This window comes from Pezoporus occidentalis, unplaced genomic scaffold, assembly GCF_034315485.1.
Source record: "Pezoporus occidentalis ecotype Australia unplaced genomic scaffold, CSIRO_AGI_Poc_V1 ctg124, whole genome shotgun sequence".
In the NCBI taxonomy this organism is placed as follows: Eukaryota; Metazoa; Chordata; class Aves; order Psittaciformes; family Psittacidae; genus Pezoporus; species Pezoporus occidentalis.
The window spans coordinates 90,308-108,874 of NW_026913038.1; the positions used below are offsets into that span (position 1 = coordinate 90,308).

At 43.9% G+C, this 18,567-nt stretch overlaps 1 protein-coding gene across 9 annotated transcripts in view; it reads left to right on the top strand.

Moving 5' to 3' along the window:
- Nucleotides 1-1,162: 1,162 nt before the first annotated feature.
- Nucleotides 1,163-18,567, top strand: part of SGCD (sarcoglycan delta) — a 326,461-nt gene continuing 309,056 nt past the window's right edge. For 5 of the 9 annotated variants that reach the window (XM_062607490.1, XM_062607487.1, XM_062607496.1 and 2 more), the window contains exon 1: nucleotides 6,965-7,121. The gene's annotated coding sequence lies outside the window, so the exon portion shown is untranslated. Of the gene's footprint in view, nucleotides 1,221-6,964; nucleotides 7,122-18,567 lie in introns of those variants that run through there. The other 4 variants (XM_062607492.1, XM_062607489.1, XM_062607488.1 and 1 more) reach the window with 4 other exon arrangements.

Sequence of the window (18,567 nt, forward strand, 5' to 3'; positions counted from 1 at the left end):
GGCCATGACTGCTGAAATTCTAGCATCTTCTGTAAGCCTCCATGCTCTTCCCACTGGTGTTAGTGGGTGCTTTACCATTGTCTTTAATAAGAGTGATTATGTTGTAGAATTTAAGGACAGTAGGGTGAGCTGAGGTTGAGTAGGATAAGTACCGGTACCCATCACAAATGGAAGTACTGCCCAAGGCAGAAGATCAGGAGAATGCCTTTCCTTAAAGACAGAAATAACCAAAATTTCACATTTTGGAAAAAAAAAAAAAAAGAAAAAGAGAGAGAAAGGAAATGAATAAAAAAGAGATCTTCCAGAGGTCACAAAGCCAAACTTAGCAGCTCTTTACTGCAGCTCTCAGAACTTCACAAGTGCAGCCCATAACGATGAAATGCATGGCTTGGGGGGAAAGCTAAATCAGGCTCCTAGCACAGACCAAAAGGTTGTTCTACAAATATGTTTGTCACTGCAAGTAATGGCTGTGAAGCCAACAAAGAGGAGTACAGCTAATGTTTAACTGCCACTGTACAGCCACTAAGGTACTTCTGCCTCTTGCCTGGAAGCTTATATACGGAACAGGTTTCTCTTCTCTTTGCTAGCATGTTATAAATATCAGTTTCCCACACATATGCCCCTTTTCCACACTGCGTCTTTCTTACTGTGGGAGTAGGGAAGACAGTTTCAGGATGGAGCTCTAGATTTGTAATTACTGAATTCCCATTCATGTTTTCAGTGAAAACACTAGTTTGCATGCATCAGAGCAGCAGCTTGCAAGAGTATAATCACATTGTTTGTGTGTAAAAGTGCAGATATGTATATACACAGGTATACATGCCACAGATGCAAGCAAGCATCATTCTGCTGTACCTCTTTAGAGCTTTTGGTCTGAAGAGAACATGGATTTTCCTGCACATTTGTCTTCTTTACACTGTCCTGTAAAGACAGTGCACTGATTTGATTTGCTTAGAGTAACAGGAAGACGCAAGCAACACATAGGGTATGAAGGAAAATAAGCAATTGTCTTTATGTTTTGTCTATATATATACCATTAGCTTCACACCAAACATGACTCACTGGCAGCAGGTGTCCTGCTGTTATGTTAGGCAGTTTAGTAATGACTCAGAGGGGGCTGCTCTCCCTATATGGCATCCCCCAGGGAAGCTAAAAATAGTTCAGAGACTTCCAGCAAAGCAAAAGTATTTGTGGGCTTTGAACGAAGTCTGCTTCTGAAGGTAAGAATCAGAGCTGAGCTGTTTAATCTGCCAGTCCTCCTTCTTGATTTCTTGTTTTTTTCCTCTATGAAGCTTGCCTTGGCAGTTGATCAGCAAATGTTATCTGGCACAAGGCTGGGAGTTTAGAATTAAAAGCAGTTGCTTTCTGCGTTTGTGGAAACAGGGTGGGGATTGACCAGTTAAAAGAAATCAGTGTAGCAGAGAGCATTTGCAGCTGAGGCAGAGACAACAGAGGAATGTGTCTCAGTCAGAAACAGTTGCTTTTTTCTTTTTTCCTTTTTTTTTTTTTTCCTTTCTCAGTTGCTGGAGAATCTGAACCGCATATGAGCAATCACAGCATGTGACTGCTCTGAGTAGCAGGAAAGCTATTGCTGGCAGTTACACCCACCATGAAACAAGTCCAGTAAGCAAAGTACTCTGCAAAGTTATTGTGGCAGCAGAATATGAAAACAGAGGGACTGTTTGTATTTCTGAGATATGTGCAAATTGGGGTGCTACGTATGCTCCATGGAAGTGTGGCTAGGGGGACTTTCCAGCCTTGCTGGTAAATATCTGCATATCAGACACACTGATAGGCAGACTACTGCCCACAAGAAACATATACTGTTTCAGATGAAACCTGTGCAGAATAATTACATATATGTGTGTGTGTGTGTATCTGTGTGCATTCACATCTGCATGTATGCAGGGAGGCTGCGAGTTGCTGGGCTGCAGACAAGCCCCCCAAGCCTTGCATTGAGGCAGCACCTATATGGATTTGCACTGCACAGAAATGGAGATGTAAGGGCTGAGTCGCACTTCTGACAAATGAGAAACAAGGGCTGCTCGTTACACCAGAATAACCTCACGGGCCATGATGGATTTCCTCTGATTTGTCAAGTGGCACCACCAATATTGATAACAAGTGACTTTGGTGTTGTGGAAACCATATAAAATCCTGACAGCCTCGCACAGGGAATCTCTGATGACAGCAGTGTGTGTAGTACACCTGCATGGGCCTCTTCACTGAAAGCTGCCACCCCTGACTCTGAGCCCTAGGGGATAAGGAATTTCTATGTGTGTCCCCTTCTCTGCCCTCCTTTAGTGCCAGTTTTGGCAAATGAGTTCCAGAGGGGTGAGCATGTTCGGGGGCCTGGCTGTGGAGGTGATGCAAGTGTGTGATCATCGCAGGGCTCCCACTGCGTGAGCTCCAGCTATAGGTGTTGGAGCCCATCAGTGGCATGCCTTGGATACCTGGGCTGCTCCTTGAATTGGTATCAATCCCCAGCTGGGCCAGTAACTCCCTCAGCTGGAATGGGGAAGGAAGGTGACCAGCAAAACAGCACAAGCTGTCTAATTTTAGCTCCCTGCTGTTGGGCCAGCTTCTGCTAACAGCAGTGTCAATGACAAAACCAACATTAATTTGAGTGGGAAAAGGACTGAACCCAAATTAATATATGCTGGCCTGTGTAATTATCTTTATTGGCTGATGGGGAAGGAAGACCTTACTCACTCAATGCATTTCTATGGCTGCCTGGCTGTGCTCCAGTGATGTACCAGCCTGTGAACAGACGGGCTGGAAGAGGGGGACGGGAGTGCTATATCCCTTCATGAGGGGCAGTAATTCACTGTCATCCCCAAATGATTAAATCCTGCTTATTTCAAACAGGCAGGTAATGGAGAAACTCCCACAAATATGGTGGGTAGGATTTAGCTCCAGGTGCTTGTGGAAAACTTTCCCTATTGAGTCCAAAGTTCAAAATCCTAATCCCTGTGAATGGCCATAGAGGAGAGCATGTTGGTTTTAGCAGGTGTTAAACACTGCCTTTCTAGACTGGTAAAAAGAGTGAAGATTGAAGAAAATGGCAATATACTCAGGAGCACAAGGTAGACAGGTCAGCTTCGCTAAGTGCTAGGGATGGACACAGACTAAAGAGAAATCCTATTTGGCAGCACAGAGAATCTGCTGGGCTTGGCAGCCTGAAGCCTACTCTACGATAATTGTTTTCTTCTTCAGTAAACCAATGTATTGATTAGGATAAGCAGAAAGGATCAGTCCCTATGGAGCTCTGCAAGGCAGTTTACCACTTTGCTTAGTTCAGATGGTCATGGTTGATAATTCCTGTGTTTTTCCTCTGCTGAGGAATTTATGGGTTTTTCCTCTTTCTGAAAACAAATTGCCACATGTGATTTCATATGCTCACACTTACGTATTTGTGGGGAGTCCCAAAATCTAATTTCCATTGTGCCAACTCCTGTTTAGCACAGACTTAATTTTGCAACTTTTAAATAATTTCTCATGACAAAACAATATTGTGGGATATTGAAACAAAGCAGACACTTTAATAGAAGCATGCTGAAAGCATTCTGCCAGGAAGCACACACCAGTGTTATCTTAGTGATAGCTCAATGACTGGTTAAAGCAGTGAAGGTCCAAGATGGCATAGAGATGTGGAGTTGTTCCTGACCCTTGTGTGGATTCTCCAATGCTCTTGAATCTCCCTTTTTTACTATGAGGCAGTACACAGATAATCTGCAATTGAGAGGATTCTCTAGCTTGTTTTCTGCTCTTAATAATAATCCATGGTGAGGATATCAAGATGCAAACCATGCCGGGCAAGCTAATAGGAAAGAGGCCACCATCAGTAGATGCTGTCAGTAATCTTCCTGCAAAGACTATAGTGATTCTTTGGGCTGGTCTTCTTTAGCTGGCCATCTGCTTTGCATTCCCTGGTGGTGCTTCAGTTTGGATCTCCGGTTTGTTTGTCATTTCAGTCTCCCACTTTATTATTTCCAGAGCCAAGTGAACCGCTGCCAACACCAATGCAGTGAGATTGCATTGTGAGCTTTGCGACATGGTATACTTTCCTCTTTATCTTGAAGCCTCAGCTCCTGGAATTAGTTGATTTTGTTAGAATCCCAGCATTCATTTAAAAGGAAAAAATAAGTAGATCTCTGCTCCTCATGAACTAAGGAAAAAGCTTGAAAAAGAGGGATTCCTGCAGACTTAGCAATCACAAGCCAAATAAAAAGAGGCTTTTTTTTTTTTTTTTTTTTTTTCCCTTCCCCCCCCCCCCCATCCCAACGTCAGGCTGTTTTACAGACAATCTTCCTATTTCTGAGTCTCTCCCAGTTTTTGAGTGCTGGGTGCTGGCAAACCTGAGCGGCAGCTGTTCGTTTCTAAAGGCAGGGAAAATAAGTAGTCATCTCTAACAGGAAAAGTTACTTTATATTTGCCTGGGCTGCCTTCCTTTCTGCCCCTGCAGTGCACTCCTGCCTGTGGTCAGCACGGCATTGGGAGCCCATTGCAGTAGCTCAGAGAGCAGCTCACATCCCACTAAGTCCCAGTGAGAAACGGGAGGGCAAGATGTTGTGTTACCAGAACTGTGATTCCCTTGAGGTCAGGAACGGCAGCTGCTGCTGTCACTAACCCATAACTTTAAATAATCTTAGCTATGGATGTATGGCATTTCTGTGCTCATGGCTCATCTGAAATGTCATTAGGGCTTGCCCAGTTCTGGGGTGGAGGCTGTCACTCTTTTCCCAGCGTGGGGATGTATTTGTGATGCAATTACTAGAGCTATGAAGGGCCCATCATTTCTGTATCAGTTTGCCTAGAATACTCTTCTCTTACTTTGATTTTTCTGTGGGAAAAGAGATGACGCTTAAGACTGATTTTAACAAAATATGTTTGTTGGTCTGGATTCTTCATCACTCTGGGCTGGGGCCTTAGGGAAACATATTTGCTTTTATTGCTTTTTTCTGGTAACTAAATGGAATTAGCATTCCCTGCCATTGCTGGCCAACTGGATCCAGTGCAAGTCAGTGCAAACGAAGGACAACAACTGTCATGAATCTGCAGCAGGAAAGTATTAAAAATTAAAAGAACAACAAAAAAGAACATGAACAGCCACAGGTCACATTTGTTGCTGGCCTGACGATGGAACTGATGATGCTTGATACTTCCCAGTTTTGCTGATGTGGTTTTATTTTCTTTTGGTCTGTCACATTTCTTCAGTACTTTCACTGTTATTTGTAGCTGGAGATGACAGGAACACAAACATTTTCTGTGTAACCTACAGCACGTGGAAGGAGTGCGTTGTACAGAGGCGCCTGGATAGGGCATTCATTCATGCCCTTTCCACATACTGTTAAAAAGCACTCGCTGTCATTCACAGGCTTTTTAGATGGGCAAGAAAACCACCAGGCCTTCAAACGTTGTGATGCTGACGTGGAAGAAAGAAACGTCTTTCTAGTTAATCAGGGTTTTTTTTTATACTTAATTTTATCTGGTGCTGTTCTATTGATACTGAGGTTCCCTGGCACAGTAGCAACTCATCAGTCACAGAGTATCAAGAGTTAGTTGGGGACTTCTAAACTTCTGTAAGAATTCTGCCAACAATTAACTTTATAGTCCTGTAGTAGCAACTCAATGAAATTGACAGAAGCAACCCCTCTGATTTGTGTATCCATGCTTCTGTTGTCGTTGCTCCGCAGGTCATCTGTAGTCATTCTTCTTCCTCAGAAAAGTCCTTAACCTGGAAAGAGGGAAGAAGATGTGAAACAGGAGAACATCTTCAGCTTAGGTTTTGTTTTTCAACTGTGCCCCTCGTTTAACGCTATTTAGTTGGGAACTGATTTTACAAATCTCCATGAACCAAACCTGGCATTTCACTGGAATTTTAAGGGAAGCAAGGAGTCTGGGCTCACAGAGAGGAGGGAAGAGCAGCAAGTGGGCATGTGATGGAGAAGTTCTTCATGAATACGAGCTGTCCTGGTAACCAGTAGCTACTGAGTATATTGAAAATTCTTTCAGTTTTCTACCTTGATTCTTAGCTCAGGAATAAAATGTGTAGGGAAAGCACTCATTGCCATCTGGTAAAATCAAAGCATTTGCATATAGTGGCAAAACAACCAACTTTTTAAGGTAGAAAAAACATTTCCACTGATCTGATTCCCAACACATGAAACTCAAAGCGAAAATGAGCTGTCTTGCTGCTGAAGCCTTTGTGCCCCATGCAGGGTAGCTGAGTACCAGGATGATGCTTGGCAGGTTGGGCACTCAGGGGCCAAATGGACCAAAAGGATGGAGTGTTGAGGGTGCCAGTGAAGCCAAAAGCAGGGGGAGCTGCTCAGGGTGAAATGAACACTAAACCTTGCTTCCTTTATTTTTATTGGATCCTTTGGAAAAACCGCACTGATTTATCTTGAGGGCAGCAGGGAAGGATGTCCTGGAAGTGCTGTCCTGTGCCAGCTATGCTCGGGTCTGCTCGGATCCCAGAGGGTGCGTGTGCTGCACACTGAGGCTACTGTGGGCTGTTTCCCCCGGGGCCACCTTCTTGGAGAAAAGGGACACTCGGCAGCTGGACGCAGTCTCCTTTGCTAAAAGGCTTCGGTAGGGAGATGGATGGGGAAAATGGGGAGGAAAAAAAAAACATACAAAAAGGAGGAAGGGAGAAGAAATGTGGGGAAAACATTGTGGGGAGATCGTGAGAAAAGGGAGGCGCTGAATAAGGGGATGGTAAAATGTGAGGAATGGCGAGGAGAAATGAGGAAAAGGGGGGGAAAGAAGAAAAGTGGGTGAAAGCAAAAAGGCACTGAGGGAAAGACACCCCAAAAGACGTGGGGAGCGCGAAGCCGCTCCCGCTGCGATCACCCGGGGCCGGTGCGGCGGGGCCGGGCGGGGCGGGATGGGGCGGGCACAGCCGGTCCCAGTCCCGCCCCCTTTCCCCTCCCTGCCGTTCCCCCCACCCGGCGGGGCCGGGGCGCCGCGGCCGCGTGTCGGTGTCGGAGGCGGCGCGGCTCTGCGATGCGGCGTGAGGCAGCGCCGCGCCCCCGCTGCCGGAGGAGCCGCTCTGCCGCCGGCCCCGCGCTCCCGCCGGCAATGATCTCCTGAGGGGCCGCGCCCGCCCCGCCGCACGGGTGAGTGCCGCGGCTCGCCCGGCGCCGCTCCCGCACTTGGCGGAGTTTCGGGGTCCGAGCGGCGCTGCCCTCCGCGGGGGGAGCCGCGGCCCTTCGGGGTGGCTCCGGGTGTGCGTTCCCGATGCGGAAAGTGGCTCTGTGCAGCGGGAGGACCCTGCCCCGCGCTCCGGATGGCTCGGCCGAGCTTTGCCCGGGGGGATGCGCGGTGTATGGTGGTGGTGGTGGTGGTGGGAGGGTGATGGGGCTCCCGCGGGGAAGGGACTTGTGGAAGTGACCCGGGGGTGCGCGGCAGGAGCGGGCTGGCGGGCTGAGTGTTCAGAGAGTGCTGTGGAGAGGGGATTCGGCGCTTCGGGAGCAGCCGGTGAACGCAGGCAGGGATGTGCCTGAATCGGGGAGAAAACGCGGTAGGAGCATCCGGCTGGGCGGTGGGGTCACCGGGCGGGTACCGAGGGGACAGCCAACAGGTGCCTGGGGAGTCTCCCTGGCTCGGCCGTTGCCGTCGTTGCTCCGGGAGGTGCGAACTTAAGGATACGAGAGGCTGCCCGCATGGGAGGGTAAAGCCCAGGTGTGCCCTGCATTGATTACTGGGTTGTTTTTTTTTTTTTTCCGGCTGGGAAAATGTATCCGGTAACAAAAACTTTCTAAGAGCAGTAATGGATTCTCAACGCGGAGCTCCTTTCCCGAAGTGTTACGGAATTTTCACAGGCTTGTTTGTTGTATTGACAGCACATTTAATGTTCTGGTGGTCGTCTCGGGGAGTAGCTAATACTACAGCAGATAGGGTTTGGTCTGCCAGCAGTAAGAATATTCATTGAACTGCCTTTGCTTTAGCGTTTGTAAATTTCATGTATAATGCATACAAAGCAAAAAAATCAGCTAGAAATATACATCAACCTATGAAAAGGTATAAAGCCCGTGGCCGCAAGTACTTCTTGTTAAGTCAACTTTCAAAGCAGCTTCTCTCTAGACAGCAGTTCCCATTTTTCAAGGGGAGAGAGGATGGGTGAAATTGAATTGTCCAAATTAAGTCAAAATGAATCGCTTAATATTCAGAGGGGTTGATAAATGAACCATTAAATCAACACTTCCATAGTGTCTCATTGGAAAGGAAAATGAACAACCCTCAGTTGTGTGCTGGGCAGAACAGGTCAGCCGGCGCCGTTCCGGCATCAGCGTGCTGAACGGAGTCCTCCTGCTGCCGATGGGTGAATTTGCTCCGTGACATTACACGGGGATGGGAGCAAGCTCTCCTGCTCTGTGCAGTGAGGAGTAGCCTCTGCTATAAGTAACCATAATTGTCCCAGTTTCCTCTCAAAGGAGAGAAATCCTGGTTATGGTTATTAACATAATTCCATTGATTTCTCATGTTGATGTGTATCTGTTGAGAATCTGCTCCTGTATTTCAGAATACTTTTTCCATTTTTTTTTCCCCTGAGGAAGAGCTATATTTTTGAATGCTAGTTTGAGGAAAAAAAAAATATACTGATAAATGGGGAAATGAGAGTCATCATTTTGAAACAAGCCAGATGAGGTGCCTTATAGTAAAATCCCTTTTGAGAGCAGAACCTCTCAGTAATACAGTACATGAGCTCTGCTTGTGAACCCTCTAATTAGCATAGGTACAGCTCTTGCAGTATTCTGGAAAACTACCTTTGTCTTTGCCCCTTGAAGTCTTTGAAATACTTGTGCTGGAGTGGTGTGAGAACAACTGAGGATGTTGACTTTATCCTTATTGTGCCTTCTGGAAACTTCCAACACTTTGAAGCATTGTGGATCACATGCCCCTGATGTTTTTCATTTGCACCTTTTTGCTTTTGCAGTAACGTAGCAAGTTTTGCTGAAAGCTTTTAAAGCTTCAGGAGCGACAGCTCTTTTGTTTTTTGCATTCAAACTGAGTGTTACAAAGAGGAAATTATGGTGAGACTTGTATTTCTTAAATGCTCAGAGAAACAGATTATTCAGGCTCCAGCTGAAGGTGGGACTGTAAATCGACTCATGACTTGAGAAAGCTTCTTGCCTACATTTCATTCGGCCAATAGAATCTGTATGAAACCTTTAGACAGGCAGGGCCATTTATTCAGCTGTTTATAATTATATATAGAACTATGTTACATAAGGAGATCTGTTGCTCTTTATTTAAAGTGATGTGTGTGGACGCAATGTGTGTGTGTGTGGATACCCCAGGTAATGGGTTATTAGGTGGGTGCATCAGAAGTTGTTTGAATGCATTGGGAGTTTTATGTCATGTATGATGAAGCAGATGGACACGTAGGTGTGCTTCCCTCACGGGAGAGGAGGTTGTGGATCTGGAAATGCCTTTAGATAGTGTCTGATGGTGGTGTGCATTCTCCAAGTGTTTTGCTGTTCTTAAGGGCCAGGGTAGCTGTGGGTGGTTTTGGGTACCAGCAGTGCCTGTTTAGACTAGCCTTTGCTTGCTTCTAATCATCCTCAAGAATAAAAGAAGTAAAAATGTTTCTCTGAAAACCTCCCATGCCTCATAAGGTTACCCTGCTGCTTCTGTTTCCTCACTTTCTATTTTTCTTTGAAATCATAATGCATTTCTTTAGTCCTTTTGATAAAGACTTGAACTCGGGCTTGCTGGGAAGTGGTCACTATTCTGAGAAAGTGCTCGTATCTTATTGACTTATTTTGGGAATGATGGAAAAAAGTATAAAAGATTCACTTGCATTGATTAAAGCCTCCAGGGCAATCTTCTAACACTGCAGTTCTCTAGGTGAAAAATTAACTTTCTTCTTTGTCTACTCCTGCTTTTATTTCATTTGTGAGAATCCCAGGCGCTGTTATCAATTTACATCAAGTCTTTTAGGTGTGCTTGAAGTGGGAAGTAGCTCAGTCTAAAAGCTCACCCATACGATCACCCTTGGAGTCCATTTGTCTCCAGCCACCAGCAGATACACCTCGATGCCATTGGCCCCCCCCGAACAGTAACAGAGGCAGGATTTGTGCCAGCCCATAGTCCCTCACCCGGGAAATGTTTCCTGAGTGATTGTATAAAAAATAATTAACAGCTACCTTGATGCTTTTCCGGAGGTTTTGGCAAGATAGCACTTTAGCTGCAGCTTAATGACGAACTTTGATTTATGAGGTAGCTGAAAGTGTTTCAATTTTTGGATATGGAGTGGAAGTGCAAGAGCTTTCTGCATTTCACCTGCAGCTTTCCAGCATGACGTGCAGCTAACAGCTTGTCTCTCATTGATTTTAATAAGAGATTTTTGCTGAATATGCCTGGAGTAGTTTGAAAACATATTGTTACTTTTTTTTCTTGGGCAGTAGGTTACTAAACACGGTAAAGAATTTTGCAATGCCTTTTGAAATAACTTCATACAAGTATAATTCATGTATCGGTGCATTTTCCCTGTGAATTCTGTGCTTTCTTTCCCTCTCAGCCATGCTCAATAGCAGTTCACCTGGATGTGGCTTCTATCTGACTTGTTTTGAAATGGTTCAGAAGTATCCCCTTGACATTGCTAGCCAACAGATCACACTTAAAATCTTACCATTCTGGTGTCAAGCCTTTTCCTATTTTATTTCTCTCACCTGCACCTTGATTTCTGACATATTTTTAGCTGCTGTTCTGTTGAATTTGAGTAGAGGCAATGAAAATGGATTTGTTGGGGTGTTTTTTTTTGTGGGGTTTATTTTCTCCTTTGAGAAATGGAGGATTTGGCTTTTCACTGGAGATGGAGCACTAGAGTGATTATCTCCTCCCCTTCTTAGTAAGGAGGGATTCTGGTACCTCCTAGGAGGTCAAAGCTTTATGAAATCTCAGCATCACCGCTCAGTTTAGCCAGAGAATCTGATACAGACACTGGGGTTGTATTTTTTTTTGTTTTTTTTTTAAGGTAATGATGGCTTTAAGAATCTGGTATTGCACAGAAACCTCCCTGAATCTAATGTGTAGAAAAGTGGTAAACTTGTAGCACCGGGTTATGGTAATATTCCTGTTATGGCCCCTTTTTTGTCCCGAGGGAATGGTAGGGTTTGTCAGGTTGGAGAGCTACCATGAGTGCAGAAGAGCAGTTCTGGGAACATGTCCAGGGAGATGGCCGCTGTTGGGATGAGCTAAGATGTGCTAGGATCACCCCAGCAGCTGGAATATTGGTGTAGTGTTTTTATCCATGTCTTGTATGGAAGACATGAACAGGCTCATTTCTTCTTTGGAAGCATGGCAGCCAGGCTAACCATTAAGTTAAAATCTCTCCTGCCTCCTCTGGAGGTTTGCCTGGTTTGTAGCTGTCATTGGCCATCGGCTGCTGTACTGGTTTTGATGCATGAGCAGGTACTTGTGCCATAGGAGCTTGTGCCAGCCCAGGTACAGCTCTGCATACCTGTGCTCAGCCCTGAGTTCTGCCACGGTGGGTGGGAGCTACAGCCTGGCTTTTGATAGTCATTAATGTGCAGCTGAGCAGATCTCCATGCCTGGTTTTCCCCCTTTTTTTTTGTTCTCGTGCTAGCCTGAGAAATAACGTTTGTTTCTTGCAGTAGTGCTGCGACTGAAAGGCTTCTTGCTGCAAGGCCGCTCCGTTATTCTCTGTAGTGCTTGGATTGCTCAGCAGAGGGAGAGCAGACCGTGTTCGCACAAGGCACCCAAAAATGCCAGCAGACACATCGCTCCGGCTGACTGTGAGGAAAGGAGTCCCAAAGCTATCTTCTCGCTGGTTTTTTTTTATCTCTTCCCTTCTTGTTTTGAAGCTCAGAGCCAAGCTGTGATTTTTCACCTCTTGATCAAAAATAGCTGCCTCAGTCTGTAGGTTAATGGACTATTTCAGGTGTCAGAGCAGGATAGAAAAGACGTGTCCAAATCCAAGAAGCAGAAAAATCTTGTGAATCCAACTCCTTTCTAAATATTCAGCAGCTAAATATTTAGGAAGAAATGCTGGAAGTTGGCCTGTAGTGACCGAGGCTTTACAGCATAGCCAGAGATAAACAAAAGAAGACAAATCCAAAGCCATACCCCTTGAAGTAGTTAAAATTCAAGCAGCAAGCAGTCCACGTGACTCATCTTCAGGCCAGATCTTTAGCTATCGTAAATCAGAGCAGCTCTGTTGGCTTTCCCGGCCCTGTGCCAGTTGTGTCACTCGCTGGAGGGCTGGCCTGCTATTTTTTTGGGGAAGGAAAGTTGGAGCAAAAGATTGTCACTGAGGTTGTTATTTAATTTGATATATTTTTTTGAAGGTGAGAATGGTATTTGGTTAAAGAGTAAAATCTGTGCTCAGGCAAACAGGCAGTATGGTTCAGTAGAGGTTTGCTTCCCTGTAGCATACTGTGAGGAAACCCAGAAGAGTTAGACATCTGTTTTGTTTAGTCAGAGATGTCAGTTTAATGTGGTAAGAAAACAGCTGTTGAAACACTGCTAGATAAAAGCAAGATGATAAGCATGAAGGGGGAAAAAAAATGATGGGAAGTTGCTGCAATTAGATTGAATAAGGCGGTGTTGTGGAGACCTGGATCATTCCTCATCTGCCACTGGCCTGCTGGGTGCTGGGGTTGGCTTCAGGGCTGTGTTCTTCAGAGCAGGGAGTATTGGTGCTTTTACACCACTTAAGTCAATGAGGTACCAGTCGTTGAGGCTTTCAGTAGGTAGAACAGATTAAGCTGCTCACCCTGGTAGCAGGAGGCAGTTTGAGCGGGGCTCTAAACACTGCCATGCTTGATCAGAGAGCATGACCCAGCTCTGCACTGGACGCTTTCTTAAATAAATGGAAGTGTTCTTTTAAAGCACAAGCCAAGAGTCTGCAGAGGATGACAGTGAGCGTCTTTTAACACTCCTTTAGACAGGGAAGTGTGCCCACCTGGCAGATGTGGAAATGTACTGCTTGGAAAGCAAAAGGAGCGTTGTTTGGAGGTGCCTGTGAGCAGGGACGGGGGGTAGTCATCTGCCGAGGGAAGGCTCTCCCATCTTCTGTTCTGGCTTATAAAAACAAATTCAAACCAGAGCCATCTTTGGGTTTGCTTTCAAGTTCTTACCTGCGCAGCCAGTTAGGAAGGGTCTGCGTTTCCACTCACATTAGAGGCTGATCTCCATCCTTGCTTCCAGCCCAGTTCTTCCTGGTTCTTTCCATGCAACAAGCTGCCTGTATTGCCTTCACGTCTCTGCGATGCTCTGTGAGGAGCAGGCTGTGAGGGCAATGGTGTCTAGCCGATGCTGTTAACAGCAGGAGAAACACCTCTCTCCTGAGGAGAGTTCATCTCTGCTGGATAATGAGCTTTGTTTCGCTCAGGACTGAATTGCTGCTGTATGGATCAGAGCAGAGCACAAATGAGGATGCAGCACCGGGCACTTCCTACCGCCTTTCTTATACATAGCAAACAGCTAATTAAATGAGAGCTCTTTTGAGCTATCGGACTGCTGCTGGCCTGGCTTCTTACAGAAGAATCTTGTGCAGTTGCCTTGCTCCAGTAACTTTTTGAAGTCTTTCAAAACTCTGTTGCAGCAACCCACAGCTTTTATTCTGGCTTTTAGGCTGTTGCAAGTGTGATTATTTTTTTTTTTTTTTTTTGGAAGAGTGAAGTTGGGGAGTGAAGCTTCTGCTATCATGGGGGTTGTCCATGTCGATGTACAAAATGCACAGCCATAGCGTGGGGTATGAGAGCCTTGCCATGACTTAAAAGGTAGCCTGTAAATCTCTCTGTTTATACACATGTTTGAATTACAAAATTGTTTATGCAGGAAACAAACTTTTTTTTGGAGTGTCAGCAGGGGCAGCCTTGCTCCTCTTGCAACATTTCATGGGTATAAATGGGATGTAAGTGGATTTTCTACCTTATGCTATCTGTTTGAAGGAGGATAAAATTCACTGTTGTTACTGTCACGCTCAGGTAAAACACTAACCCTGAATTTTAGCAGGTTTACATTATCAGCTTTACAGGTATTCCCACTTTCAAATTGCATCTTTTAGTGTTGGTGACTTCTGAAAGAAGTGAATCCGAAACAAACTTCAGAGCAATAATTGACCTTATTTCACCTCACTACTTTTAATTTTGTTTCAGTAAGACCAAAGAAGAATCGCAGCCCTTACAGACTGGAGCTCAGTTTTCTGCTTACACGTTGGTCCTGAAGAGCTGAATTATTTTGTGGTTTTGTTTGCAGAGCTTGCGCTAGGATTTTGTAGGAAATCATTAGCTGTATTGCTGTTTCAGTACAGGCATTGGGAAACCCACTTTTATCTGTTCCTGCTTAACAGTGTGCTACAAAAGGCTTGCCTTGCACATACTGAAACATGATTAATTTTGGGGGGTGTAATGATGAAACTGCAGTGCTTCGATAGGTTGATTATTTTACACTTTGCCAGAAATGGATACTTAAAACGAGATATTAGGTCTGAATGAGATATTCAAGAGCAAGTTATAGGTTTGAGTTACAGGGAAGAAGCCAATCCTACTGCCTCTGATGTCAATGAAAATATTGGGAATGGAGTCAGGCATGCAGTACTTAATGGCCAACAGATGATGGTTTTTGAAGGTGTGAATAAAAGATTTGATGTATTGGTTGAACTGTCTGAAAACCAGATTGGATGGATATTTTTCTTTCTTCCTCTTTTCCTTATTCCCCTTCTTTCTGTCTGACTTCAGCAGTGGAGCTCTTGAGCAGCAGGCGCTTCTAAATTCCTCTGCCCAAGCTGGTATCTCTTTGACAGTTATGGCATGGACCCTTGTGCAGCCTGATGTTACACGCTGTTACATGCTTTAATTTCACACTTCTAAAATAATTTTGAAGGTGGGCATTTTATTTATTGGTTTAGACAAAAACCACCTACACACAGTTCCTCAGTGTTAACAGTAATAATGTTTTCTGTTAACAGGTATTTCCTGAAGGAGCTTGCTGAAGTCAGAGGTGAATGATTTTAAGTGACATATTTAATGATAGTCTTATTACTGGCATGGAGGATATTATGGTTGAGTCAGCAATAGAAAAATGTTGCAATGAAATTTCACCATCATTCTTATTTTCAGCTGCACTGTTATGGAAGGTTCACATCCCATGGCTGGAATAGGAGTTTGGAGGAGGAAAAGCAGGGTGCATGCATTGCACAGCCAGTGTGGCCTAGCAGAGTTGGGGATTGCTGTCATTGGTACATTGGTGGGAGCTGCATGTCATTTAGTCCCTGGTTGCCTCCGCCAGTATATTACAGCATATTTCCAAAGCTAGAATCCATAATGTTGTTAAACTAGCAAGCATGTGTTACTCTGTCAGCGTTTGAGTCTGTATCTGAAGTGACTATTATTTTGTTCTCCAAATGGCACGCCATGAATAGTTGTAGTACATCAGTGTGTTGCCAGTAGTCTCTGCTCTGTCTTGAATAGTGAAGCTGTCTAACTTAGAGAATGAAAAATAGTTTAAAAATGAGGTGAAGCTCATTCTCAGGGTGCCTGTAAAACCCTTGGCTGTGGCCTCTTTTAATTGGCTCCTCTGGAAGTGTATTTGTTCGGTCAGATCTCTTGAAAAATGATTGAGCATGGAAGCCTTGTAAATAGCAAAAGTGTTTCTTATGTGATTTAGTGCATTAATAGTTACTATGTAGGAGTGTTTTCATCATCAGAATGTACAGTAAGTCAGGACTTCCATCATTCTACTGTATTTTGTTTTGTTCACAGAGAAGAAGAGACATTAAGAGAGATTGGAGAGATTTGTGAACTGAACTAAGTCAGAAGTATTTTATACAAACTTTTTATCTTTAGCAGTTGGTAGTTACTCATAAACATGGTGTGAAAAGCTATGGTGGCAGTGGAAGCCAAGCTTGGCTTCCAAAGCTTGGTTCAAAAGATGAATGTGCTGCTGTTGGTGTAAGAGAGCGTCTGCCTCAAGTGTCTGGCTCCATCCCTACCCATTGCTTTCTCAGGAGAGTAGGTGTTGGGTTTAAGGTGGGAAAAGGCTGTTTTATGATTAATGACACAAGGCCCTTTGGTCTTCATATGCTTCTCATGTTATGCAAGTGTTCTTACAGAGATTAAAATGCTGCTTTTTTGTCCCTTCCATTTTCCTCCACTTATTCCGTGGAGCTTGATCAGCTTGAACCCGTTTTGCATTTGTTAACCCATGCTTGTAACTTCTGATCTGCTGATATTTGGCTTTTCAGCCAGCTTGGACCTGCAGCTTCGGGCTTAAACAGCATAAATTGTTCCATGGACTTAGGGTGTTCTAGCCCAACCTACATATAATATCTGGTATTTTAGATGTCTGTGTGTTCAGTGCTGTGTTTAGTACTTTCTGTGCATACTCTTTATATGCAAAAGTTGCTTTTTCTCACAATCTGTCGAGGAAGGAAAATAGAACTTGCAGCTTTTCAGATAGAAATAGAAAACAGTTTCCAGGTGAACTTGGACCTGTGATTTTGGGGTGGGAGAGAGTATGGGTGGCTCTGGATGTTTGTTTTTTTTTTTTATATTCTAACTTGTGAAGCAACTTGAATCTAGTCTACTCCATAATTTCAAGCCTCATACAATATTTCCCATTTGTTACCCTAATAAGACCAAAGGTAAAATTTTATGGCACATTGTGAACTGAATGGTTAACTGCTTATTAAATATCTTTGCTTCCAGGGCAGATGGAAATGAGAGAAGTGTCTCATACAGACCTCAACCCAGTTAGTACCATTTATCTAAACATGCTCTGGCTTATCCTACTAACACCTCACAAGAAAGCAGAAATTATCCTTACCATGTCCTCTACCTCACAAGAAAGTAAGAACAGCTAAGGTGGTCAGATGAAAGGCTCACGTAGCCCAGCATCCTGTCTGTGGTGTCTGTCAGTCCTAGGTTGTTTGACTTCTCCTCAAGCTGTAGAGCCCAAATGTATTCCTACTTCTGATGCATTCTTAACATAAGAAGCTGTTAAGAAATAATTTTGCTCATCTGATCCATTGCAGTTGCATGCCTTTGTATGTTTTCTTTTAAAGATGGGATAACCAGAACAGAAATACATGCAGTTTTAAGATGCGGATAAATAACAAGTTTATTTTGTTCTGTAACAGTATTTTGTATCTCAGTCTTGATGGCTTTCCTGAAGAGTTCTGCCACGATTTGCCTTTTTTATGGTTGCTGCTGAGCTGATGTTTCCAGAAAAATGTCTGTAATGACTAAATCTCTTTTCTGCATCAGAACAGTTAATTCAGAGCCTGTCAATCTATGTGGACAGTCGTACTCCTTTTTTTTTTTGTGCAGTATTTTGCATTTATTAACATTAATTCAGTCTGTTATTTTGCTGTCCAATCACAGTGTCTTGAGACTCTCTTGGAGCTTTCATATCAGTTATAATTTTGCCTACTCTTAATCATTCTGCTTTGTCAGAGAAGTGTGGCACTTCATTACCTTCCCACCCCTCTTCTCAGGCCATTAATGGGTATATGGACTAGTATGGGTCTCAGCATAGATGCAGAGATGACGTGTTCATAGCTTCCCCCATCATTGTGACGAACAATTCTTTATTCTTCTATTTATCTATCTAATCTATCTATCTATCAGTCATCAGTTGTTGATCCTTAAGTTGCCCTTTCTTTCTGTCCCACCATACCCTGCCTTTTTTTAAGGCTTCTTTTAGGATTCTTTGAAACTCTTTGCTGAGGAGTTTGGGATAAGCTACATGTACTGCATCAGCTGTGCGCATATCCCTGCATACCATATCGCATGTCACCTTATTCATATGGCTTGTTAACTCCTTCAGGGGAGTCTGACAGATTTGTTGTGCATGGCTGCTGTCTGCAAAATATCTGACTCTTCCTGGGTATATAATGCAGCCACTGATTCTATTCTTTATTGTATTTTCTATCAGTTTTTTTTTGTATTGAAATTAAACTCAGTGGTCTGTGTCTTTGAACATTTGGCTGTTTTCATGAAATGCTCAGCTGTAGAAAGAAGTGGGATGTTTTATCTAATATGTTGTGGGCATTGTGTGTTTGGTTTGTGGGTGGTTTGGTTTGGGATTTTTTTTCTGTCCTGCTCTGACCTGCAATGTTACAGCTTTGTTCATTGTGGGATCAGAATCAGAACTCATGAAAAGGATGCATCTGCATCTCTGGTATGTCACCATAGTGTTACATTGCAAGACACTGCTGAGTTTCACCATGACAGTTTTCAAAGTGGTGCCCTGGGGTTTGCAAGATAGAGTTGATCAACGGTAATAAGCTTTAATGTATTTATTGTGTGGAATAAATTGAACACTAGAACTAATGTTGACTGAAACCAAATGTCGTATTAGAGTTTCAAGCCATTCTTGTGTATATAGAAATATATGTGTATATATACTTCTCTATATATGTATATATAGAAGTATCAAGGCATAGGGCTGTATGCTTGTCTAGCAAATGAACTCTAGTGAGTGTTTCGCATTTTAAAGGTTCCAGAAATAAACTTAGAAGTTGGCAACAGACTTTTATTTTACTCTCTGCATCTTTGTTCATTGCTTTACAAAATCCTAGCAGAATACCAG